The following is a 25,691-nucleotide window of genomic DNA, read 5'->3' on the forward strand; positions in this document are numbered from 1 at the left end:
CTTGTACTCTCATCTTGCAATGAATCAACACACCATTTGCCCTCCTAACTGTTTGCTGTACCTGGTGGCCAAAGACACCCGGATCCCTTTCTACATCAACATTTCCCAATCTATCACCATTTAAATAATAACTCTGCAATTCTACTTTTCCTACCGAAGTGGGTAAATGCACATTTGTAATAATGTCACTGCTATTGAGCAATCTCCAGATCCCATTCAGACACACATAATAACTGATTGGATGGTAGATAGGCTTTCATATTGATCATAATTACATTGGTGTGGATTTTGTGTTTTCTTTTGACTGGAACAAAAGTGTTCTCCATCATTACTCCTCTAAAATTTATTGTTACTCCAGGATTTAGTGCATGGTCAGACTGATGTGGACCTTCTAAGGTTGTGGACCAACCCCTGCCACACCGAGCAATCAGTGAAATCAATTAATGTGGTGAGAACCTACTCTCTTCCGCTTTCATATTACCTTTAGGCAACTTATGAAAAGTTACATCTTGTTCACTCAGTTGTAATTCAGTTTTAAATCAAGGTGTGAAAAATTATTATTGCTCAAAACGTATCTGGCACTGAAAAATATATTTGTGGAACATTGTTAAATATCTTCGTTATGATTACTCAACTTTTTTCATTAATTATTAATTGCTACAACATGCTGTGCAAGTGTGCGGTCAATTCCAGCCCCACAGACCCCGAAGCCCCAACGTATGTGAATTAACCAATAATTTGTATATTTTCCTGAGATCTTTGACTTTTGACTGCTCCAATGACTTACAGGCACCAGATTTGCAAGTAAATTTTTTTTTAAAAACTGCTTGTTTATAACAAGAGAAGAGATAAATATGGAATGGAAATAATGGAACCATGGTCTACTAATCTAACTGTTCCTCAAACCCTGTCCCACCCTCCACCCTGACACACTCGAGATAGACACACAGTGGATGGGGTAGGAAATGTTCACAAATAACAGGGATTAGAAGGGCTGAGATGAATATTTGCGAACTTGAAATCATTGGTTGGTTTGGATCTTTTAGAACCTGCTGTCGATGAGACCCTGTGAGCTGAAGGAATTCCTCTGGAGAGTCACCTTCACCTGTACAGGTCTCCACCAGATTGACTCTCAGTCTCACTGAGATGGTTCTATACCTGAGAGTTTACCATCCACTCTGCCTTTCAGCTGCTTCACTGGTCATTGAGCAAGGTTTCCGGCTGTTGTACAGAAAAAGAGAAAAGGCTCTGGGCTTCAGGACCCTTTTTGGATTCTGAAGAGAGATATCAGCCTGGGCTTTTCCCAGCCTTTCTCACAGAGGTTTAAACTTGCACAGGTCTGGCTGGAAAGAATGTTTGCAGCATTTAAATCAGGAGTCAAACCTTCACAAGACTAATAGTGTCCAGACCTGCTCACTCTAGTTGAGATATCAGAAAGAGAAGAAGTTCCAGCCTTTAACAGGCTTCTGCACAGCTCCTTTTCAGAAAAAAAAACTGTAAGCAAAAATGGAACCCGCTCCTGGAATCTTCTGAAAGGCTCTATCAATCCCAATCGAAAACAGAAAAATTCCTGGAGATTCAGATGAGGGGATTGGCTGCTATTCAAGTTAATCAAAATGACATCGCAAGCTATGTTATATAGAGTATACTGCGCCAAGGGGTGTGCCTGGGCTAGTTCAAATAGTAGCTTGCAGCAGGGGTGTTTCAGTTCAAAACCAAGAGTCTGTACTTAAAAACAGCCAGCAGGGCAGGCATTAAAAAGGAAATTTAAAAGAGGTTCCTTATATAATTATGATATTTTAGCCTCCATCTTCCCTCCAATCTCTATTTTTTGCGATGCAATTTGTTTGTTAGGGCTTTTAATTTCCTGTCTGTCTGAGAATTCTTGAATGCAATTGACCTTTTGGACAGCTGATGACATCATTACAGCTCCATGCCAAGAATCCCCATTAAACATCGCAACAATCAATTTCACGTTGATTTACAGAACTCACCAGAGTGCACTAGATCTCTCAGTGGGCTTTCCTTCGAAGTGTTACAACATCCTGGGTTAGTGTGCAGTCAATTCCAACCCCATTTAACCCAGAGTCACAACACAATTGAATTAACTAATATTTTTTAGAAAAATACCCAAAGTCCTTGGCCTTTGGCTGCCCAATAATTACAATCACCAGTTTTGTAAACTTAAACACCCAAAGTCCTTGTCCGCCCAATAATTACAGTCACCAGGTTTGTAAATTTAAACAGAATTACTTTTATTTAACAAGACTTGTAATGAAATATGAAGCAAATACAACTGGTTAACTATCAGCTAATTCCCAATTCCCTACTTTAACTTGCCTCCCACCCTCTATACACACACAATAGACAAGAGTGGAAGAAAGGGTGAATAATAATAAGTAACATTAAGAAAAAAGTGTCTTTGTTTCAGATGGTTGTCTTTAGCACACTGCCCTTCAAAGCAGGCTTTCAGGTCAAGATTTCTGCTTTCCAATTTGTAATGACTTTCAACTGTAGATTCATTCAGGTCTCTGCAGTTTCAGAGATACAACAGCTCACAGCATTTCCAGGGCAAACATGAAGGAGAGAACAGTTCCTTTTCTGTGTGGCCAGGTCAAAAATCTGCTTTCCTTAGATGCTGGAAATCATCCCACTCAGACAGGATCCAATCACCACATGTTACTGGGCAGAATACAGCCTTTCGGCCAATTTGTTGGCCACCAGCCAACTAATCGAACTGAGTGCGAGAAGTCAGAGTTCTCTTGTCCAAAGCTAGAAGAGTGTACTATGTTGTAACTTTTTTTGAATTCCTTATTCTTTCTGCTGTTTGACTTAAAATGTAAATGTCCATTAAGCATTCATGGATCCAAAATGATATTAACAAAAATAAAAGGGAAATAAGGAAATCATGAGGAAGGACCCTTACAAAGGTCAACACGAGCTTTGCATTATCCAGGTCAACAATAATTATGGTTTTATGACTTGGATTTGATTTATCATGATGTTTATCCAACATGCAGCATTGACATGAGCAGAAATTTCTTCCAATTAAACATGTGGAAGAATGAAGCCATTATTATTGGTGCTCACCGCTCGCTTAACATCAACTTAATTTCCTTCCATGGCACTGTTTGAGTTTGCAACTTACAACATCAGGGGCGCGATTCTCTGACCCCGCACCGGATCGGAGAATCGCCGGGGGGCAGTATGAATTCCGCCCCCACCAGCTGCCAAATTTTCCGGCGCCAGGGATTTGGCAGTGGCGGGATTCACGCTGCCCCCCGGCGATACTCCGACCCGCGATGGGCCAAGTAGCCGCCCGTTTTCGGTCAGTCCCGCCGGCGTAAATTAGAGTAGGTACTTATCAGCGGGACCTGGCTGCACGGGCGGCCTCTGGGGTCCTCGGGGGGGCACGGAGGGATCTGGCCCCGGGAGGTGCCCCCACAGTGGCCTGGCCCACCGATCCATGGGCGGGCCTGTGCTGTGGGGGCACTCTATTTCTCCATGTTGACTGGTATAAAAGTCCACGATGGCCGACGCAGAGATGAACCCCCCCTGCACATGGGCTGGGATGACGCCAGCATATGCTGGCGCTCCCGCACATGCGCCAATTCGCGCCAGCCAGCAGAGGCCCTTCGGCGCCGGTTGGCGTGGCGCCAAGCCCCTTCCGCACCAGCCGGCAGGGCGCAAACCACTCCACCGCCGGCCCAGCCCCTGAAGGTGCGGAGGATTTCGCACCTTCGGGGCGGCCCACGCCGGAGTGGTTCCCGCCACTCCTCGGCACCGGGACCGCCCGCCCCGCCGGGTAGGGGAGAATCCCGCCTCAGCTTCCTATACAATCCCAAACTGAGCTACCCAATCACACCACACATCCTCTGCATCTCGAAGACAGCCAACCTCTACCTCTATATCAACATTGCTTGCTTCCACCCCTATTTCAGCCAACTGATTTGACCCATCTGTTATCCATACCATTACTTTCTGCAGACCTCCCACTTTTAACTTGAGCTCATCCAAAACTCTGCCAGCCGCATACTGTACACACTCATCTTTCTGCTTACTGACCAATGTTGTGTTGGGCGCTCTGGATCCGTGGAACACATACAGGTCACCAACACTTGAAATAGTGCAACACTATTTTATTGAGTCATTAACTGTTTAACATACTCTCACTGTGGGTTAACACGATATTAGCTTTAACTAAAGACCTTTGCCTTGTCCTAACCAGTCAATGCACTCAGCACATGGTGAATGTCTGCGCTGCAGGCTGTGAGCTCTGTCCTACTAGGAAGCTGCAGCTCGAATGAGCGGGAACTCTGATGCCCCCTGTCTTTATAGTACGTGTGCTCTAACTGGTGATTGGCTGCGGTGTTGTGTGTGTTGATTGGTCCCACTGTGTGTCCATCAGTGTGTGTGTCTGCACCATGATATACTGGTGTATATTATGACAACCAGCATTGGTTCCCTGTCTGACAACATCTCAGTTTTAAATTCTTCATCCTGGTTTTCAAATTCCACCCAGGATTTCCCCCCTCCCTATCTCTGTAACCTCCTCCAGACATACATCCTTCCAAGATCGCTGTTCTCCCATTTTACCCCCTCACACACCAATTCCCTAGGCTCCCATATCGGTGTTAATGCTTTCAGCTGACTGGACTCTAATCTCTGGAATTTATTTTCTAAACCTCTCCATTTCTCTACCCTTCTCTTTGTTTAAAGTCATTCCTTAAAACTTACCTCTTTGACCAAACATCCAGTCACCTACTGTAAATTCTCAGACGAACGACCACTCAGAAGCATTGTCTGCAGAAAAATATTTTATTCAGGTTACTATACACTCCTCCTACTCCCAAAGAGTCTCCCCCCCCCCCCCCCCCCCCCCCACCCAGCCCATACCTGGGCCGGGGTATTTATATTCCAGCAGGCCTAGGAAAAGTGGGGTTAGCCCCGGCCCCTTACCTGGGTAGGTTGTATTCAGGTGAGGCCTCAGTGTCGTGTGAGAGTATCTTTAAGAAATGGGTGTTTATAAATGGGTGTGTATATAAATATCTGGGTGTTTACTACTGCAGTGATGTCAAAGAGTGGGTGGAGCTGGGCTGTCTGTCAGCTTTTCACTTTCGTTTTTGAGCAGGCTGCAGGGTGTGTTTTAGTTTAGTTTTCAGTGTTGGAGCTGAAGCTAGACCAAACAGGTGTACTGCTGTTCTCTCTGCCATCAAAAGACTATCTCTTGGTCATTTGGTGAATTCAGAATTATAAATGTTTTCAGTAGTGACTTTAAACTGATGTGCTTCTGATAAAGGTTTTGTTTTTAAGTCATATGGATGTTAAAAAGGAAAGCTTAAAGGTTTACTCAGTGTTGTATTCTTTGGGGATTGCATTTGAATTAATGGTTGTTAAGATGTTCACTATGTTTTAAAAAGGTTAACTTGAGTTCATAGAATAAACATTGTTTTGCTTTAAAAATACTTTTCCATTTCTGCTGTACCACATCTGTAGAGTGGGCCGTGTGCTCCCCATACCACAATCTAGTAAACATTGTGGGTCAGGTGAACTCCATGATACACTTTGGGGTTCTCTAAACCCTGGCACATAACAACAGGGACTCTGATGTTGCAGATTCCTGGGCCTCCTGTCAGGTTAAAACATCTACCCTGATATTTCCTTCTGTGCCTTACCTTCAAACCTTGTCTAATAAAGTTTTTGTGAAGCACTTTGGGAGTGTTACTATGTCAAAGGTACTATATTAGCAGAAGGTACCATTGCAAAAGAAAGTGCTTTTCCTTCTGGTTCAAATAAGCAACCTAACCATCCCGATTCGCTGAGGCATAGTTCAGCGTACAGTAACTGGCAGAACCCTTAAGAGTATTGATAGGCAGAGGGATCTGGGTGTACAGGTATACAGGTCACTGAAAGTAGCAACGCAGGTGGGGAGGGTAGTCAAGAAAGCATACAGCATGCTTGCCTTCATCAGCCGGGGCACTGAGTTTAAAATTGGCAAGTCATGTTGCAGCTTTATACTTAGGTCGCATTTGGAATATCGTGTTCAATTCTGGTCGCCACACTACCAGAGGGATTTGGAGGCTTTGGAGAGGGTGCAGAAAAGATTTACCAGGACGTTGCCTGGTATGGAGGGCATTAGCTATGAGGAGAGGTCAGAGAAACTTGGTTTGTTCTCACTGGAACGACGGAGGTTGAGGGGGGACCTGGTAGAAGTCGACAAGATTATGAGGGGCATGGACAGAGTGGATAGTCAGAAGCTTTTTCCCAGGGTGGGAGAGTGAATTACTAGGGTGCATAGGTTTAAGGTGCAAGGGGCAAGGTTTAGAGGAGATGTATGAGGCAAGTTTTTTACACAGAGGGTGGTGGGAGCCTGCAACTCGCTACCGAGGGAGGTAGTGGAAGCAGACACGATAGTGAATTTAAGGCGTGTCTTGACAAATACATGAATAGGATGGGAATAGAGGGATATGGTCCCCAGAAGGGTCGGGGGTTTTAGTTCAGGCGGGCAGCATGATTGGTGCAGGCTTGGAGGGCCGAAGGGCCTTTCCTGTGCTGTACTTTTCTTTGTTCTTTGTTCAATGATCACAGATGTTCTGAGTTTGCTATTTTAGCTTATTTTACACTCTCGTTATACTTAACTTTAACCCCTGAAGATGTTGTGGCGCAGTGTCCCTGCCTCTGGGCCAGAAGCTCCAGGTTCAAGTCCTATTTCGGGAGTTGATGGCCATGGAAGGTGTGTTCGTAACGTGGCCAAACAGGTTGAGTATCAATTTGTAAATCTTTTAAATCTGCTTGTGCAGCAGGAGGCTGCAGTCCTTTGTCAAGCATACTCATGGACACATCTAATCCACCTGACCCCACTGTATTTATTAGATTAAACTCACACCCACAGCTCTACATGCACTTGAAACCAAAATAATGAAGATAAATGTGTGTAGATCCTGTTCCAAAACTGATGGTTAATACTCAGCACAGTTTCTGTACAGTTTACCTTCCAGATATACATATATATCAATTTATATTTAACTTCCCGATATCCTGATTTTCTTTGTGTGGTAGATATATTCTTTATCTATCAGCACGGTAGCATAGTGGTTAGCACAGATGCTTCACAGCTCCAGGGTCCCAGGTTCGATTTCCAGCTTGGGTCACTGTCTGCGGAGTCTGCACATTCACCCTGTGTCTGCGTGAGTTTCCTCCAGGTGCTCCGGTTTCCTCCCACAGTCCAAAGATGTGCAGGTTAGGTGGATTGGCCATGATAAATTGCCCTTAGTGTCCAAACAACGGTTGGGTCAGGTTACTGGGTTACAGGGATAGGGTGGAGGTGTGGGCTTGGGTAGATGCTCTTTCCAATGGCCTCCTTCTGCACTGTAAATTCCTTGAATTCTATGAAATGTGTTTTACAGTTTCACTATATCCAGCACACAGAGGAAAATATTGTGATCTCCCACTGCAGTGAGCTACTCCAATGTTAGGGGCTGGTTTAGCACAGTGGGCTAAACAGCTGGCTTGTAATGCAGAACAATGCCAGCAGCGCGGGTTCAATTCCCGTACCAGCCTCCCCGAACAGGCGTCGGAATGTGGCAACTAGGGGCTTTTCACAGTAACTTCATTGAAGCCTACTTGTGACAATAAGTGATTATTATTATTGCTGCAGACACAGCTCTGAATTAGCTGTGAGATCTCAACACATGCAACTCATGAGCACATCATCAACTCACACGCTCATCTCAGCTGTCCCAACTATGCTGCAGCTGAAGATCACGGGGCAAATATGGACGTATTAATTAGAAAACAATTTATCATTTCTGGCACCACATTCCCAAAGTAATCGTGCTTACTGCACCAAGTTCAGCCAATATTACTGTTTAAGTGACTGGACAGTCTCTGTAGGACTGCTGAGGGGGGCTGAAACATGAGGCTACAGCTCAAATAGTTAGCATCTTGTCACACTGCACAATGATGCAAGCTCCTCAGTAGCTTTTAACAAGCCTCTTACAATTCAGTTAATAAAATTGAATCGCATCCTTTCTTGCTGCTCGTGAAAATGCTGGCTTCAACAAAAATACAAGATATAATCCATACAGCAGCAGAGAAAAGGAGTGTCATAAATTGTCAGTGATGTTCAAAACACATAAATTAGTGGGACTAATACATCAAATTGTGCAGTGTGGTCTTATTGTGAACGCTTTTTATAAAATGCTTAGTGCATTTCTTTAACAAAAACATGAACCCATCCATTTTAAATAGGCTAGGCCCCTGATACTGGATTAAAAATACAACATATACACGAAATACAGAGCAGCAATGAAGTTAATGAGTACTGAACCATATAGCTAAAACATTGGGATTTAAGGTTATGATTAAACTGTGTGGTGCTCTGGTCAGTGTGCACCTTAAGTATTGTGCCTCGCTTATCAAGAAGCAAGAGAAGGCATTCAAGTCCTGAAGGAATTGCAGAGAAAAGGCAGGTTCCATACATAAAATAGCACAAGTTAGGAGGCAAGACTGGAGGTCTCAGGTGCTGGATTTTCCTGTCGCCGACGCCTAAATCGCGTTCGGCAACGGGCCGGAGAATCCAAATTTCCGACAGAATTGGGGGCGTCGTCGCCTCTGTGATGTTCCGCCCCCTCCACAGCGGCGTAGTCGGAAACAATTGCTTGGGGCCCGCCCCCAGATGCTCCGCCCCCGACTGGCCGAGTTCCCGACGGCGTGGGTCCCGTGTGGTCGCACCCGTCGGGAACTCAGGGTGGCGGCTGCGGGCTCAGTCCAGGCTCGCAATAAGCCTATGGCTTTTTGGAGGACAGTCAAAAGGAGTTGCCTCAGCTCCAGTAGAAAATATTGGAAATTCTCAGCACATCTGGTAGCATCTGTGCAGAGAGAAACGGAGGTCATCCCATCAAACCCTTCATCAGAACTAGCGCAGATTGTGGACCTGAGGCGTTAACTCTGTTTCTCTCTCCCCAGATGCTACCTGGCTTGCTGACTATTTCCAGCATTTTAGTTTATATTTCATATTTCCAGGATTTGCAGTCTTTGCTCTCCTAGTGTATGCTCCATGCTGGACATTTGTACGTACGGTTAGCTTCAATTTAAAATAAGAAAATATTTAGCACCCAATGCAAAGTGTAATTTTTCCATTGACAAACCCCACTTGTGAGGAAAGAAGTAAGACATTATTGCAGGTTAATAGTGCTAATTCATGTGGGTGGGGGGGGGGGGGGGGGGGGTTGCCATTTTTAAACTTGGAAGTGAAACCAGGAGTCATACACCAATAAAATATGTCCCTGTTAGTTCGAGATATTTACATTTGGACATAGGATTGTTGTTTACAGTGCTGGTGAAGTTCAAGTCTTTTGGATGTGCTGTTGGGATATTATATAGGACCAGATTCAAAGAGGCTGAGCTGAATGCGCAACATGGATGACCAAGTTGTGAGTAATTGTCTGAAAAAACCATGGTTGTAAAATATATCATATTGAAGCCTTTGCTTTAAATGGGATTTATAAATAGAGGAATGCAGTGTACAAAACCAAGTAGCTCTGCTCAAGCTATATAAAATAGTTGGGCCCCAATGTGATTACGGCTTCCAATTCAGGGCACCCAAAAGATGTGAGGGAGAGGGTTAAATGGGGGTGAGGTAGGGTGGAAGGTGATAATCTATGATTAATCTAGGACAAAGGTTCGGCACAACATCGTGGGCCGAAGGGCCTGTTCTGTGCTGTATTTTTCTATCTCTATGAAAGGATCCTGGAAATAGACAAAGCGACAAGGCCCATGATTCCCCTCCCTGAACTTGCAACCGATACCCCCATCCCCCCCAGCCTCCCGAAATGTCGCGAATTCTCCAGCCCCGAATAGGCTCGTAGTGGCGTGACGCCATTTGCGACGGCGTCACCCGTCACGGGCGTGCGCGGTGTCACTGCACAAAAGACGCCCCCCCAGGGACCCGGCAAAATGGCTGCCGCCGTGCAGCGCCAAGTGAGACCCCCCACTGCTTGCCCCCTTCCCCCATCCCCCATCCCCATCCCCCCTTCCCCCATATCCCCCATTCCCCATATGCCCCCTTCCCCCATATCCCCTTCCCCCATATCCCCCCTTCCCCCATATCCCCTTCCCCCATATCCACCTTCCCCATATCCCCCTTACCCCATATCCCCCATATCCCCCTTCCCCCATATCTGTCTTCCCCCATATTCCCATATCCCCCCTTCCCCCATATCCCCTTCCCCATATCCCTCCATACCCTCCCTTCCCCATATCCCCTTCCCCCATATCCCCCTTCCCCCATATTCCCCTTCCCCCAAATCCCCCCATATCCCCTAACCCCCATATCCCACATTTCCCCCATATCTCCCTTCCCCCATATCCCCCTTTCCCCATATCCTCCTTCCCCCATATCACCCATATCCCCCTTCCCCCATAATGCCCCATATCCCGCCTTCCCCCATATCCCCCCTCCCCCATATCCCCCTTTCCCCATATTCCCCCTTTTCCCATATCCCCTTTTCCCCCATATCCCTCCTTCCCCCATATCCCCCTTCCCCCATATCCATATCCGGGAAGGCGGATATGGGGGAAGGGGTATATGGGGGAAGGGGGAATAGGGGGTATGGGGGAAGTACGGATATGGGGGGATATAGGGAAAGGGAGGATATGAGGGAAGGGAGGATATGGGGGAAGGGAGGATATGGGGGAAGGGGAGATATGGGGGAAGGGAGGATATGGGGGAAGGGAGGATATGGGGGAAGGGAGGATATGGGGGAAGGGGAGATATGGGGGAAATACGCCGCCCCCAGGACATTTCAGGGCGGCCACGAGCCAGGGACTAACCCGGAGCACCAGGCTGCCGCCGCCCACATCTAGTGCGAGTGCGGCGACGCTGACACCCACGACGAGGAGGGCCACACCCAGCGACGAGGAGGGCAGCCACAGCAACAGGCCCCCACGCAGCTGACCCAGGACACTGATGCACAGGACACTGACGCCCAGGATGCTAACACACAGGACCCTAACACACAGGACACCGACGCCCAGGACACTGACGCACACGACACACACACAGAGGTGAAGGATGGACAGGAATCACTACTCCAGGGGACCCCGGACTTCGGGTCGGATGAGGAGCACGCCATTACGCCACTGCTGTCTCCTACACCCTCCACCATCGCAGAGACACTCGCCTCAGTTGGGCACTTTAGCAATGAGGCATCTGGGACACTAACTGGTGCGCACAAGACAGCCGTCCCGGTACAGCAGGTGGAGGCAGGAGCAGCCGAGGGGCCAGGCTGTCGGAGGGCAGGCAACCATCTGCCGCCCAGATGGGTCCCGGGTTCCTGGAGTTACCACACCCACCCATAGACCCGATGCAGGCACGGACCAAGGGACGACCAAAGGGGGTGACGGCCGTCTTGTGGCAGCTGCAGACGAAGGTGGAGGAGTCCACCCACGTGCAGGAGCAGGCAGTGGTGCCGGTCATGCGTATCATCCAGGCTGACACCGTACGGGTGGCGTCCGCGATGCAGGCAATGGGTGAGACGGTGTCAGACATGGGTCACATTATGCAAGGTGTGGGGCTTTCCGTGCAGGCGGCTTTCGTGGCCCAGGACATGGCTGCCCTCTCACAGGCAGCCGTGAGCCAGAGCCAGCAGCTAATCGCAGAGGCGCTCAGTGCTGTGGCCCAGTCTTAGCAGACAATGGCCTAGTCTCTGCAGGCCATGGCCCAGTCTCAGCAGGCCATCGCTGAGGGCATCGGAGCCATTGCCCAGGTGCTGGCCGGCGTTCCCCAGACACAGACACGATGGGCAACTCCCTGAGCTTCATGGCTGCAAACTTGCAGACCCTTGTTGATACCAGGGTGGGCCTCCAGGACTGGCAGCGCCAGGTGTCGGGGGGCGTCGGTTCCTTTCGCATCTTCGACCCATGTAGAGGCCCGGGGGGCCATCGGGCCCCCCGAGGGAGGAGGAGGTGCTGGGGCCCGTTCCGGGTCCCCCTGTAGGGGAGGTCCCGGAACACTGCGACACCTCGGATTCCTCGGACTCCCCCCCCCCCCCCCCATCCACCCCCCCTCCTTTCCATCCCAGGTGCATCTGGTGGGCAACGGGCAGGACAGGCTGGCAGCCCGCTATCCCAGTCGCCCGAGCCGTAGCCTGGCCCATCTAGGCCGGGCCGCCCCAGGAAACGGCCGCCGAAGGGGTCCCTAGTCACAGGGCAGGAATCACAGGCGTCCACCTCCAGTTCTGCTGTACCATCTGGGGAACCACCTAGATGTTGTCATAGGGCCCGTAAGGCCAAGAAATTAGACACTGAGTAAGTTGGCATGGGTGCAGGGCACAGATTAGTTCTGGGGCTAGGGCACGTGTATGTACTGTTATTAAAATCACTTTCACACCTACAGAAGCTGCCTTTGTGCTCTGTCCGATGTGCGTGGGGGTGTGGTGTGAGGTGAGCATTAGTGGGTGTGTGAGGGGTGGTAGAACGTCGGCCTCAGGTGAGTGTGCCCCCCTCCCCCCGAGTCGCCCTCGCCATCCCCCCGGGGCAGACGACGGGACCGTGCGCTGCAGTGTCACAGCCGCATGCAGGGACGGTCCGGGTGGAGGGTGGTACTGTGGCCATGGGTCAGACATTGTCTAACGATGTGGAGCCCAGAGCTCATCGCAGAGTGGGCTGTCATCATCCTCCATGGCCTGCAATAGATACGCTTCCACCGGCGACTGCGTGAGCCCGGCCCGTTGTGCCGCAGGTGGATGTGCAATGGAGGGGTGGTGTACATGCAGGTGGGGCGCGGGTGGTTGGTGTTGGGTGGGTGGGGTGAGGGTGGTTGGTGTTGGGTGGGTGGGGTGAGGGTGGTTGGTGTTGGGTGGGTGGGGTGATGGTGGTAGGCTGGTGCCGTAGTGTGCATTCTGTGCCCATACTCGGCGATTCCCACGTCCCCCTAGTCCGTGAACCGGGCGGCTATTAGCCTGTCCCGCGCCCGCTGGCCTAGCTGGTAACAGTGGGCAGCCTCCCATCCATGTCCAGCCCGTCTCTCCTGACCATTGCCCCCATCCTCCTCATCTGGGGAGGTCTGCACCTCGTCTTGCTGCTCCACCCCTTCCCCCTCCTCTGCCTGCAGCACATCACCCCTCTGCTGGGCTATGATGTGCAGGACGCAGCAGACCACAATGATGTGGCCGACCCTATCTGACGGGTACTGGAGGGCCCCTCCAGAGCGGTCCAGGCACCTGAAGCGCATCCTTCAGCAGCCCAAAGCACCTCTTGACCACACCCCTGGTCGCTGCATGGGCATTGTTGTAGCTGTTCTCCACGTCTGTCTGTGGCCTCCGTATAGGCGTCATCAGCCACGCCCACAACGGGTAACCCCTGTTGCCCAGCAACCAGCCCCTCAGCCAGGGGGGGGGGGGGGCGGGGGGGGCGGCGTTCCTCGAACATGGGGGGGGGGGGGGCGGCGTTCCTCGAACATGGTGGGGATGAAAGATTGCGGCAATACGTATGAGTCATGTACACTGCCCGGGTACCGGGTGCAGACTTGCAGAATCATCATGTGGTGGTCGCAGACCACCTGAATGTTCATGGAATAGGTCCCCTTCCTATTCGTGAACATGGCCCTGTTATCCGCAGGTTGCTGCACGGCGACGTGCAGCCCATCGATCGCCCCCAGGACCCATGGGCATCCTGGCCGCCGCAGCTAAGCCCGCTGCCCGGGCACAGGGAACTGGATGTAACGGTCCGCAATGGCATAGAGGGCGTCTGTCACTGCACGGCTGCACCGGTGCACCGATGCCTGCGAGATGCCGGACAGGTCCCTACTCGGCACCTGGAATGACCCCGTGGCATAGAAGTTCAGGGCCACCGTAACCTTGACAGCCACGGGGAGAGGGTGTCCTCCCCCAGTGCCACGCGGTGCCAGATGTGCCATCAGGTGGCAGATATGTGCCATGGTTTCCCGGCTCACCCGGAGTCTCCTGCATGCCCGATCCGTGAGGTCCTGGTACGACGGGTGGGACCGGTACACATGGGGCCTCATCGGGTGTCTCCGTCGCCGTGGCACCACCACCATCTCCTCCTCCTCCTCGTCCTGTCGTGCGGGCGGCCCTCCAGCCTGTGCGGTTGCCACCGGCCTCCCTGCGGCACGCTTTTCTGCGGCAGCCGCCGCCGCATCCTTGGCACGCTCCTGCTCCAGCTCCCCCAGGGCGACATGTAGTAGTGCGGCTCTTGGGTAGTGAAACTTGGGCAGTGAAACTATGAAATACTTGGGGGGGGGGGGATAGACGACATGTCACCATTGCCCAATCGTCCCCAAACCCCCCCCCCCCCCCCCCCGCTCCCCGGCACACACCTTCTCCATCACTCGCCCTCCCTTGCCTCCCCCTCGCCTCCCCAGCTTGCACCCTCCCCAACGACCCCCCCTCTCCTCCCCGGCACGTACCCTCCCCAACCCCCCCCCCCTTCCCCGGCACGCACCCCCTCCATCATTTGCCCTCACCAGCACCCCCTCTCCTTCCCGGCACGCACCCTCTTCATCACTTGCCCTCCCCGGCCCCCCCCCCCTCACCTCCCTGGCACGCACCCTCCCCAACCCCCCCTCCTCCCCGGCACGCACCCTCCCCAACCCCCCCCCCCCTCTTCCCCGGCACGCACTCCCTCCGTCACTTGCCCTCCCCAACCCCCCCTCTCCTCCCTGGCACGCACCCTCCCCAACCCCCCCTCTCTCCTCCCCGGCACGCACCCTCCCCAATCCCCCCCGGCACGCACCCCCCCCCCCCCGGCACGCAACCTCTCCATCCCCCCTCCCCTCTCCTCACGCAGCCCCTCCCCCCCTTTCTCCCCCCTCCCCCCCAGCCCCTCACCCCCAGCTGCTCCCTCCCCCTCTCCCCTCCCTCCCCCTCCCTCCCTCCCTCCCTGTCCCTCCCTCCCTCCACCCCCTCCCTCCCTCCCCCCCCGCCCCTCCCCACCCAGCCCCTCCCTCACCGACCCCTACCTCCGCGCTGGCCGGCTTCAACCATCATGACTGGTTGACGCCGTTAAATAGATGGTTTGATTTACACCGGCGTGACCTGCGTTCACGCAGGACTTGGGACTTCGGCCCAACCGGCCCGGAGGATTGGGGCGGCCCCGGGGCCCGTTGCGTTGCGCCAATCCTCAACATTCTCCGAGGCACACGCCGCGATTCACGACAACGGGATTTTTGGGGGGGCCAGAGAATATGCTCTGGGCGGCTGGGCGGGATTTACCCCCCCCCCCCCCCCCGGCGATTCTTCGACCCGCCTGGGGGGTCAGAGAATCTCGCCCCATATGTTAGCTTGAAATTTCATGTTACACTCCCTACTATTTTGTCATCTTTGCAGCATGCTCCATTTGGCTGGTGTACCGCACATCCTCATCCCTGGTGCTCCTTGGCCTTTCTCATGGCAGAGATGACCCCTATGTGAGCTAAGATCTGCTACAATACACATGAGTTAGGTGTTTTCTGGTCTTCCAGGGCTGCGGATCCCGGTCATTAGAGCAAAGCGACTGATTGTCCCACTAATTAATGGATCAATCATCTGTTGCTTTAGCAGTCATTAACCCTATTAACATAAACGGAACTTCAGATGAATACACAAAGCAGCCAGACATTAGTATTACACAGTGAAATTCCAAGGCCACTATTTCTTAAATATGCCTTAATTATTTGACATTTTATTTACTTGTGACTTTGGTGTTGAAATTAGTTCCAACGATCACAGGTTAAACTGAACTTCACAGCTCAAGAAATTCAAGACAAGACTAACCTACTCCATAAATCTAGGAAGTACAGAAATTGCTGTCCCATAATTAATTTTTCCAGGCCTCTTTTGCTCTCTCTGGCTTTTCCTCTCTGTCTGTCTCGCCCCCTCTCTTTGGCCAAACCCATTAAAAGCTCTTTAAGCTGGGCTCAGCACTAAAGTAAAGAAAAAGGCCGTTGTGAGAGCCTGAACTCTTTCATGTATTACTCTGAATCAGCGCCATGCAATTCTTACTGCTGATATCTACATCCCTGTAAAATGTTACAAGATGTCAAGGGAATGATTGCTTTGCTGATTATGCAGCTGTTATGGGCCTTGCATTGGGGCTGAAGTTGTCGGATGCTGGGCAGCGGCAGGAGGTGAATTCTGGAGTGTATTTGTTGAAGGGTGTGTATTTTCCTGCAGTTTTCAGTTCAATAAATAATCATTAGAGATCCAGAATACGTCCGCTCACAAGGCTGTGAGCACAACCTGCAGTCTCCATCTCATTCCCATGGTGACTCACCAAGTGTAGTTATTTTATATGTGTGAGCAACAATCATGACCCTGAATGCTAGATTCCTTTCTGCTGTCCTTTTCTTATCAATCCCCTCTCTCCTTCGGCAGCTCGATTGACTTTAATTTATTTATTACCCTCTCTATTCATAACTATCCTGGGCTCACTTTGTTTGCCTCTCTAACCATCTCATTATTTTCCTCCATTCCTCCCTCATTCCATTTCTTTTCTTTGGACTCACCCTTTCATCCCTTCTCTAATGCCTCCTCTCTTTCCTATTCTCTCTCTACTCCGTTCTTTTCCCGTTCATTCATACCTTTCCTATGGGCATCCTGTGGGCAGGATTGAATGTAGGCCAGCCAGTGACCAGAGCTCGCGAGTACCAAGAGCACAAAGGGACAAAGCAGCAGAGCGAGGGAGAGTGCGAGGGAGATCGCGCTGCGGGCATGGGCGGAGGTTTTCAGAGCACAGCAAGGATAAAGCAGTGGTGGAAAGAGAGAGAGGTAGTGCATTGTGAAAACGAATCAGCAAAACGAAGCAGAAGTTAGATCACAGGACAGCAGGTAGAAGATTGGTTGGTGAGTATAAAGGTTTTCCCTCCTCTAAACTTGGGCAGTGAAACTATGAAATACTGTGCTGAATTTAAAAAGCTCACTCCACATGTTATCAAGAATTAGCTGAAGGCAGTGGTTACTGCAAAGGCTTTGGGCCCTGTCAACATCCTGACAATATTGAAGATTTCTTGCTCCAGAACCTGCCGTGCCCCTGGCTAAGCTATTCAAGTACATCTGCAACACTGGCATCTACCGAGCAAAGTGGAAAACAGCCCAGGTTTACCCCATACATAACAAACAGGACAAATCCAATCTGGCCAATCACCACCCATCAGTCCAATCTCGGTCATCAGTAAAGTGTTGGAAAGTGCACCAACAGTGCTCTCAAGCAGCATTTATTCAGCAATAATCTGCTCACTGACGCTCAGTTTGGGCTCTGCCTGGACCACTCAGCTCCTGATCTCATTCCAGCCTTGTTCCAAAGATGGACAAAAGAGCTGACCGCATTTGACTGAGTATAGTATCAAGCAGCCCTCGCAGAACTGGAGTCAAAGGAAATCAGGGGGGAAAGTCTGCACAGGCTGGAGTCGCACCTAGCCCAAATGAAGGTGTAGAGCGAATCAATGGGAGATGGTGGAAAAGTGGTAATGTTACAAAGCTAATAACCCAAACACTCAGACTAATGCTCTGGGCTATGGGTTTAAATCCCACCATGTCTACTGGTGGAAATTCAATTTGTGAAAGCTGACCATGAAACCAATTATCAATTTTTGTAAATAAAACCAGCTGGGTCACTTTAGGGAAGGTAATCTGCCATCCTTACCTGGGCTGGCTTACATGTGACTCCAGACCCACAGATATGTGGTTGGCTCTCCCCCCCCACCCATCACTGCCATCACTGGCCTTGGACCAAGTGACAATACTCAGCCCAGGGTGGATTTTGTACCAGTGCAGCCACCACTGTCTGGTGACATTGCCATTCAGTAGATCTGCTGGCCTCTGATTAGCTGCCGTCTTTTAGCAGGCAGACATCAGTCCCTGGGGTCCATGAAGCCTGCGAAGGCCCATCGCAGTGCAGTTAAGTGCCTGAGAGGCATTTAATGCAATGGCCTTCCTTAAAAGAGGCAAAATGGGGCTCTTGCCAGCTCTTCCACTGACAGGCGAGAACAAATTGCCTCCATTAAATACTCACCATGGTGTAAAGCTAATTAAACACTGGCCCGGATTCTCCACCCCCTGCAGGGTTCCCGACGTGGCGGAGAATCGGGCGCCCGGGGTAAAAATGGGATTGCCGCCCGTTTGCAATGCTCTGGTGCCCCCGCTGCCAGTGGGATCAGGGTTCACATCCCACGCGCCACTGGGAAAATGCAAATGGATGTTAATGATTTATTTGCATCCATTTAGTGGGCCGGGTACAATATTCTCCTGGCCCACGTGATTCTCTGGTTCTCTGGGCCAGGAATCACATAGGTGGGATTTACTACTGGTATTTCTCAGTGTGGCCCTGACGTGGTGGACCTTGAGGTGGGCTAAGAGGGTAATCCCTTAAGGGAGCTGCACCCGAAGTCCAGACCTGCCTATCCCACTCCACCCCATCCCCACCAGACCCTCCCTTCCCCCCACAGCCCCACCCCCCGTAACCCCCTTAAAAATTTACTGTTGTAATAGTCACTTGGACATACACCTGCTGGCTCAGACAGAGGAAGCACCACATGTCCATTTCTGGAAAGAGAAAGCAGTGACTTGTGTTTAAACCCCTCAGGTCCTTGAGCTGCAAGCCATTCATTCATTTCTCTTATTGGCTGTGCTTGACAGCTTCCACAAACACACACACATACACACGCAGTTGGGTGCCTTGCTTCATTCATTTTTTCATGGTTCAGTAACTCTGAAGTGCTCAATGTTTACAAACATCAACCACTTCAAAGAGAGCAAAGTGCTGTCAATTTCCAGCTGAGCACATCAAAAACACTCAAGTGTGAAGGGAGGTAATTGGAATACACTTAACTCTCTGAATGTCCAGGTGAGTGTTACAACGGTAATCTTTTCACTGTCTCTGTCTGGACTGCTCTCTAGCTTCCTGACAGGGGTCACATTTCTGGGGGGGGTTCCTAATTTAGGGGATATTTGTAGGGGTTCCTAATTTAGGGGGTCACTGGGGGGTGGGTGGGGGTCTATTCAATCTGAGGATGGCGGGCTGATTTGCAATGCGGGGAGGATTGGAGGCTTAGTTGTGATGCTGGGGAGTCGGGGGGGGGGGGAGGTGTGGCCAGCCGAGGGACCTCGCTATTGGGCGGGCCGCTCAAAATGGCGGGCCCCCATTCCTTCGGGAATGCCTCGTAATCCTCGCCAAGGATAAACTTATGCATGCCGAAGGATAGTGAATTGCTTCCTGCAAATCAGATGTAATTCCCCTCCGGTGGGTAAACATCACCTCCCAAACGGAGAATCCCGGCCACTGTCTAAACTGGTGAAGCATAATAGTTCTGATTTGTTCAGCAACTCCATGGTATTTTGTCAATTCTTTCATTAATGTTTGTACCATATCACAATAATGGTTTTTGATACCAGTGCTGCAGAGCGAAGAATGGCCTCCTTTGGTTCATTCTTACAGCGAGTCAGCAGTGTTTCGTCTGGGCGTGATTGTTCAGAGATAATGAGGGAATCTTGGAGATCTTACAACGCTTGTACATTTGCAGTTCAGTGCTAACAGCCATCTCTAATTTTAAACATTGCCACTGAAACATCTGTCACAAATTCCAAAAGAACCTAGAGTTAAGCGTGAGTGTGAACTGTTGTATATGCTAATCCATTCAAAATTGGTGCTTCCTGCTGGGTTAAGAGCCTTAGCTTGAGCACTTGTGCATGTCAAGGAGGGTGAAGTGTCGACCAAACTTATTTCTTTCAGCAGCACGAAGGAGAGATATGTGATTCTCACCCCTCCCAGAATAACCAATTTCATGTGCCACTCAAGAGAGATGACTCTGGTGCACCTGTCAGCAGCACAGTTTCCATAGTTACGTGGTTTTAAAATGTTATCAATTTTCCTTTGGTTCAGTTTTGTTTCATTTGACGCAGGGCTTTTTACCAAAGCTACCTCTTCAGGGTGCCCACAGGCATAAACAATAATCACAAATTTAAATTCCCACAGACTTCCAGCAAGTACCAAGAACCAAGTTAACCATTATTTAGGAATATCTTCTCATTAATACCGAGCAGCGAATAGTTGTGCCTCGTTGTTTCCATTACAGTAAGAAAACAGAAAATTCTGAACATGCATCATGACATGTTGATGAGCATTTGAAAGAAAGAGATTAATGCCTTGGGTGATTTTTTTTCCAGTCTGCTTGCGCAGTTCTGCAGATGAGTTCCACCTTATCTTTCTCTTTCAGTCGTTAATAGGATTCTGCAAATTTTTCATCCTTGTTTTCAAATCCCTCCCTATCTCTGTGAATGCCTCCAGTTCCGCAACTCTCTGACATATCGGTACTCTTCTAATTCTGGCCCCTCCAGTGTCCCTGCTCGCAATCGCTCCATCATTGCTGACCATGTTCTCAGCCGCCTCAGCCCTCATCTCTGGGTCCCCTCCCTTCACCTCTCCACCTGTCTCTCCCTCTCTCATCCTTTAAGAAACTTCATAAAACCTAATTCTTTTACCAAGTTCTTGGTCACCAGTCCGAATATCTCTTTATGTGATCGAAACAGCCTACTGTTAGATGAAATTTTTGCGATTGGGCAATACTCGCTGAAAACCCCTGAGTGCGCTAATAGCTACACCAACAACCAATTTAATATAATCAATCGGGTTCGTATCATGGCTCATTTATGCTTGCTCAAAGCGTTATGCGTTCATATACAGGGACCCATTCTTTGCAACGAAAGGAATATGTTCAAACCTCAGAACCTTAGAAACTTTACAGTGCATAAAGAGGCCATTCACCCCATCATGTTTTTTCCGGACAAATAACGAGAAAAAAGAAAATGGTTGCTCATTTTAATTCCATTTCCCAGCACCTGGCCCATAGTCTTGCAGGTGACAGCGCTTCAGATGCAGATCCATGTACCTTTTAAATGAGCATTTCAGTCTGAATCACCGACTTAGGCAGTGAATTCCAGATGCGCACCACCCTCTGGATGAACGCTTTGTGCATTAAAAAAATTATCCAGAGGATTGGGGAGCCTATCGTTCCCCGTTGATTTCTCCATGGCAATTCCTCGACCAATCTGAGTTGACATACCAACCAAACAGCACCCCTTTACTCCTGTAGCACAAATTGTTATAATTGTTTAGAGTTTGGCATTCTTACATTTGTCCTACTGAATGAAAACTTCGACAGACTGTCTCTCTTTTCAGTAATATTCTATGTTTCCATAAGTCAACAAACATTGTGTTAAACAGAGCACTGCGAGTTCACACGGGTATTTGATTATAGATGGTAAAGTTTGTTTTGATGTACACATAAAACATAATTTGTTTTTGGCACTTTGTTCTGTAGAGTGTTTGCAGAGTAGCCCCTGAGTCTACTTTGCTGTCAACATACAGGAAGTTACGAAGACCTCTTTAACAGACATGTTATGTAACCAACACCTTTACAACATGGTGGCAGCAGGAAATCAGAAAACCCTCAACCTCACAAGAATACTGAAAAACTAAGAAAAAGAACCTCTTTCATGGATTCTGAAACAAAAGTGGCTCCTAAGTGAAGTTATAGACACTGAGAAAATTCACCAATAAAAGCTCCAGACAAAAGTGCCTGGAAGCTAAAGGCAGAAGTTTTATTGCAGCAAATGATTCCATAGAATCTTCTTTGGAAGTCCGGCTTCAGCATAGAGAGCCCATAAACTGAAGGGGTGACCGAAATCCTTTTAGTTCCAGGCTGTAGCCAGTCCTGGGAAGCCCCTTTTACTAATTCAGACAGAAACGCAGTTTGAATGAAACCTGTCACTAATTCTGATCCTTCACTCTGAGCCTGAACACGTGGCCTCCGAGTTGAAAAGAAAAAAAAACACACTCAACTCTCAGTAGTCTTCTGACCATTCGAATCCTTAGGCTGCAGACCTGTGGTTGATTTAAACACACGGGGCTGGATTCTCCGGTCGGCGACGGCAAAAATCGCGTTCGCCGATAGGCCGGAGAATCCAAATTCCGGACAGAACCGGGGGCAGCGCCGCTTTCGCGATGCTCCACCCGTTCCAAAGCCTGAGGCCTGCCCCACAATGCTCTGCCCCCAACTGGCCAAGTTCCCGACGGCGTGGGTCTCTCACGGTCTCACCCATCGGGAACTCAGCGTGGCGGCTGCGGAGGGCCAATCTGTGGGTAGGGGGGGGACATTATTCGCGGCTGGGGGCACTGTGGTGGGCAGTCTGGGGTGCGCGGGCTGGCCGAAGGGAGGACTATTTTGCCGGCCGGGTCCGCGAACGGCATCCGCCATGAAGTGCGGCGCGGCCGCTGCAGGCCGCCGCCGTGCGCATGCGCAGCCACGGACCCGGCAATTCTCTGGGGCATATCGGCAGCTAGAGCCGGGTGCTCCACACTGCCTTCCTGCTAGCCCCCAGCAAAACGGGGAATCGGTGGCCGTTTTGCGCCAGTTTTCCCACCGTTCCTACGCCGGCGTTGGGACACAGTCTCCAATTCGGAGAATCCAGCCCCTTGCTCCTCACAATGCTACATTGCTGAATAAATCAAATGGGCAAACAGCTGACACATGGAGCCAATGTGAAAAAAATGTAGCACGCCACTGCCATTTTGCAGAACCCGCTGAACCCAACAAAGCACGGGAAGTTAGGAAAGAAAAATAAATAGTAACTGCAAAACCATTTAAAAAGGAAAACTGCTACTGCACAGCCATTCTTACAGGGGCAACATGAATTGAATCTGTCACTGCTGAACAGCAGGGAGGAAAGAAAAACGGTTAATGCACAGCCATTCTTAAAAGGGCACAACATTTAAAGCAGTGACTGCAGAAGCAATATTAAATCACTATGGATTCAAAAATCCAACCTACCAGATCGATTTGGACCGACCCCATGATCAAATTAAACAGGACATTTGGCATCCTTGGGAAACGATTTTCATATTTCTTGAGTACATCAGAGCGAGACCAGATTATTTCCTTTTATTTCTGGTTTTGGTGACCTTGCTAATCATGTTGCCCTGCTGCAAGGCATTGATGAATCTGCAACCAGCCTCGAAGAACTATTAACAGCCTTTGATGAATATTTTAATCTTCAAGTTGAGGTGAGTTAAAAGCTTAAAAAGAGGCAACCACCAAGTTCCGTCCCCCAGAAATGATGAAATGGCGAAAGACAACACCTGCAAAAACTATGTCAGGGATCCAGTGAGATGCAGAACATTCTTCAAGCCCCAGTAATATATCCTTATGGGAAGCCCAAGGCCGAAGTCCCAAATGGTTTCCTTCTTGAAGACTATGACACATTTCCAGCACTGCACCAGCAAATGGTAGTGAGCTCCGTGGCAGGAAAAAATGCAAGTACAATCAGAGAATGTTTACCTTGAAGCTGAGTTGGACGAACTTAACCTGAAGTACAGCCAAGCACAACAGCAGCCAAGAAAGGCATTCACAGAGGCCAGTGTCTTGAAAGACTCTTTGATGAACTAATATGTGTCCCTCGAAAAACATAAGGAGTTGGAAATGATGTTGAATGCTACTTCAGAAAAAACTGCCTTGGAGCTATCAGCAATGATAAAGCTATACACGGATACACTTCATGAGAAGATATGAAGTGGACAAGAAAATAAACAGTTAATCAAGCAGCTAATTGTCCTTCAGATTCATATTCAAAAACAGTTCATTATCATTCAGCAACACAGCAGAATAAAGAATATCTTGAGCAACAGAATGGTAGAACAGACTCAACCAGACGCTGTAAAATTTCAAGAAAACTCAAGACGACTTACCTGAGCTCCACAATGAATGGAAAAACCTGTTGAAGGATCTTTGCATGCTATAAGGACCCCTCAGAATTGTTACAGCAGAAAAGGAGGCATTTGGCTCATCGTGTCTCCACTGGCTCTCTAAATGAGCTGTCTGGCTTAATGCCATTCTCCTGCCTTTTGCCCATGCCCCAACATATTGTTTGTATTCGAGTAATTGTCTAATGCCCTCTTGAATGCCTCAGTTGAACCTGCCCCCGCCACACTTCCAGGCAGTGCATTCTGTCATGATATGCAGACACACACATAATGATATACAGTCAAGCAGCTAATGGACACAGAGAACAGGACATGACCAATCAGCAGGCAGGACACTCAGGGGTGGGATCTGACTATAAAAGACACGAGGCACTCACACTTCGCCTCTTTCCTCTGATGTACACCTAGAGAGTCAGTCAAGGGTGTTGTTCCAATCTCACACCTCCACCACGTGGCTAAGAGCTAGTCTGGTTCAGTCAGACAGAGTAACCACACTGAAGTTAGCAGAGAGTTGAACTCACAGAGAACTGTGCTAACTGTTCTATTAGTTCAATAAGCCTGATTGAATTAACTTCAAGGTCTGGAGTATCTTTCTGGTCTAAACTGCATCCAGTTGAAGCCAGTGTTAGACCAGTGTACCTAACACGACATGATACCAGGAGACTACTAATTTAAGGTGGCTTACCTCAGTCCGTTCCGTGACGACCAGCAAATGTATCCTGGCACCATGGAGAAGGTTCAGGCTTCTCACCAGCTCAGGACTTCCGGCAATCTCAGTGCCAACTGACGGATATTCAAGCAAAGGTTTCTGCTGTACATCGAAGCCTCAGACCTCGAGGGTGCGTCTGATGAAAGGAAGATCGCGCTTCTCCTCTCAGCAGCGGGCGATCAAGCCATCAAACTCTTCAACTCGTTTAACTTCACTGAAGGCCAGGACAAGACAAAGTTTCAGACCATCCTGGACAAGTTTGACAGTCACTGTGAAGTGGAGACCAATGAAATCTTCGAGCGCTACATATTCAAACAACGTCTTCAAGGTAAAGATGAATCTTTCAATGCCTTCTTAACTAGCCTCCGCCTGCTAGCGCTGTCCTGCAACTTTGGTGATATTGCTGACTCCATGATCAGAGACCAAATCGTGTTTGGAGTTCACTCTGATCCTCTGAGAGAGCAGCTCTTAAAAATCAAGCATATGATCCTGCCAGTCGCGATTGAAACATGTGTAGTGCATGAGCACGCAAAAAATTGGTATTCCCAATACAAATCGGCTGAAAATGAAAAACTTGCCTCCCACGAGGCAGTGAGTGTGCAGGCCATCTCCTGGATGCAGCGCCTCAGCATTGAAGACAGCGGCCATCTTGCGTGCTTTTCCCGGAGCCCCACGCATGCGCGATGCGAACGGGATAACGAAGCGGCCGACACCCACACTGCGCAGGTGCAGACGTCTGCTGACCGCACTGTGCATGTGCAACGACGTACACCGCGTCACGACGCCAACGTCATGACGTGCCCGAACTGTGGCAACGTCCACTTAAAGGGGCACTGCCCTGAAAGAGGCAGGCGATGTTTAAGCTGCGGGAAGCCTGGACACTATGCAGCCTTGTGCAGGTCTGCACCACCAGTCAGAGGCTAACGCTCCCAGTTCCGACGATGGCGCGTCCAGAATGTGCAACGATGATTACAGGATTCTGATCCTGGCAGTACAACGGATTCAGAGGACGAGTGCCTGGAGTCCGCCTACCGAGTGGACACCATTACCACACGTGAACAGGCCACACCTAACTCATCTCTCATTCAGTCCATCCTCGCTGTGGATTCGGAGGACGAATGGTGTGCGGTGATGCAGGTTAACCGCTGTTCCATCCAGTTCAGGCTGGACACAGGTGCTTCTGCCAACCTCCTCTCACAGGCAGACTTCAAACGCATCAAGAAGCCCCCCA

The 25,691-nt window shown here is 49.6% G+C and overlaps 1 long non-coding RNA gene across 1 annotated transcript in view; it reads left to right on the forward strand.

Annotated features, from left to right (window-relative positions):
* Positions 1–372: 372 nt before the first annotated feature.
* The window catches only part of LOC140427273 (uncharacterized), a 123,481-nt gene continuing 98,162 nt past the window's right edge, over positions 373–25,691 (forward strand). The window contains exon 1 of the long non-coding RNA XR_011948424.1: positions 373–448. This is a non-coding gene — a long non-coding RNA (uncharacterized lncRNA). The remainder of the gene's footprint in view (positions 449–25,691) is intronic.

Source organism: Scyliorhinus torazame, chromosome 7 (assembly GCF_047496885.1).
Source record: "Scyliorhinus torazame isolate Kashiwa2021f chromosome 7, sScyTor2.1, whole genome shotgun sequence".
Lineage (NCBI taxonomy): Eukaryota > Metazoa > Chordata > Chondrichthyes > Carcharhiniformes > Scyliorhinidae > Scyliorhinus > Scyliorhinus torazame.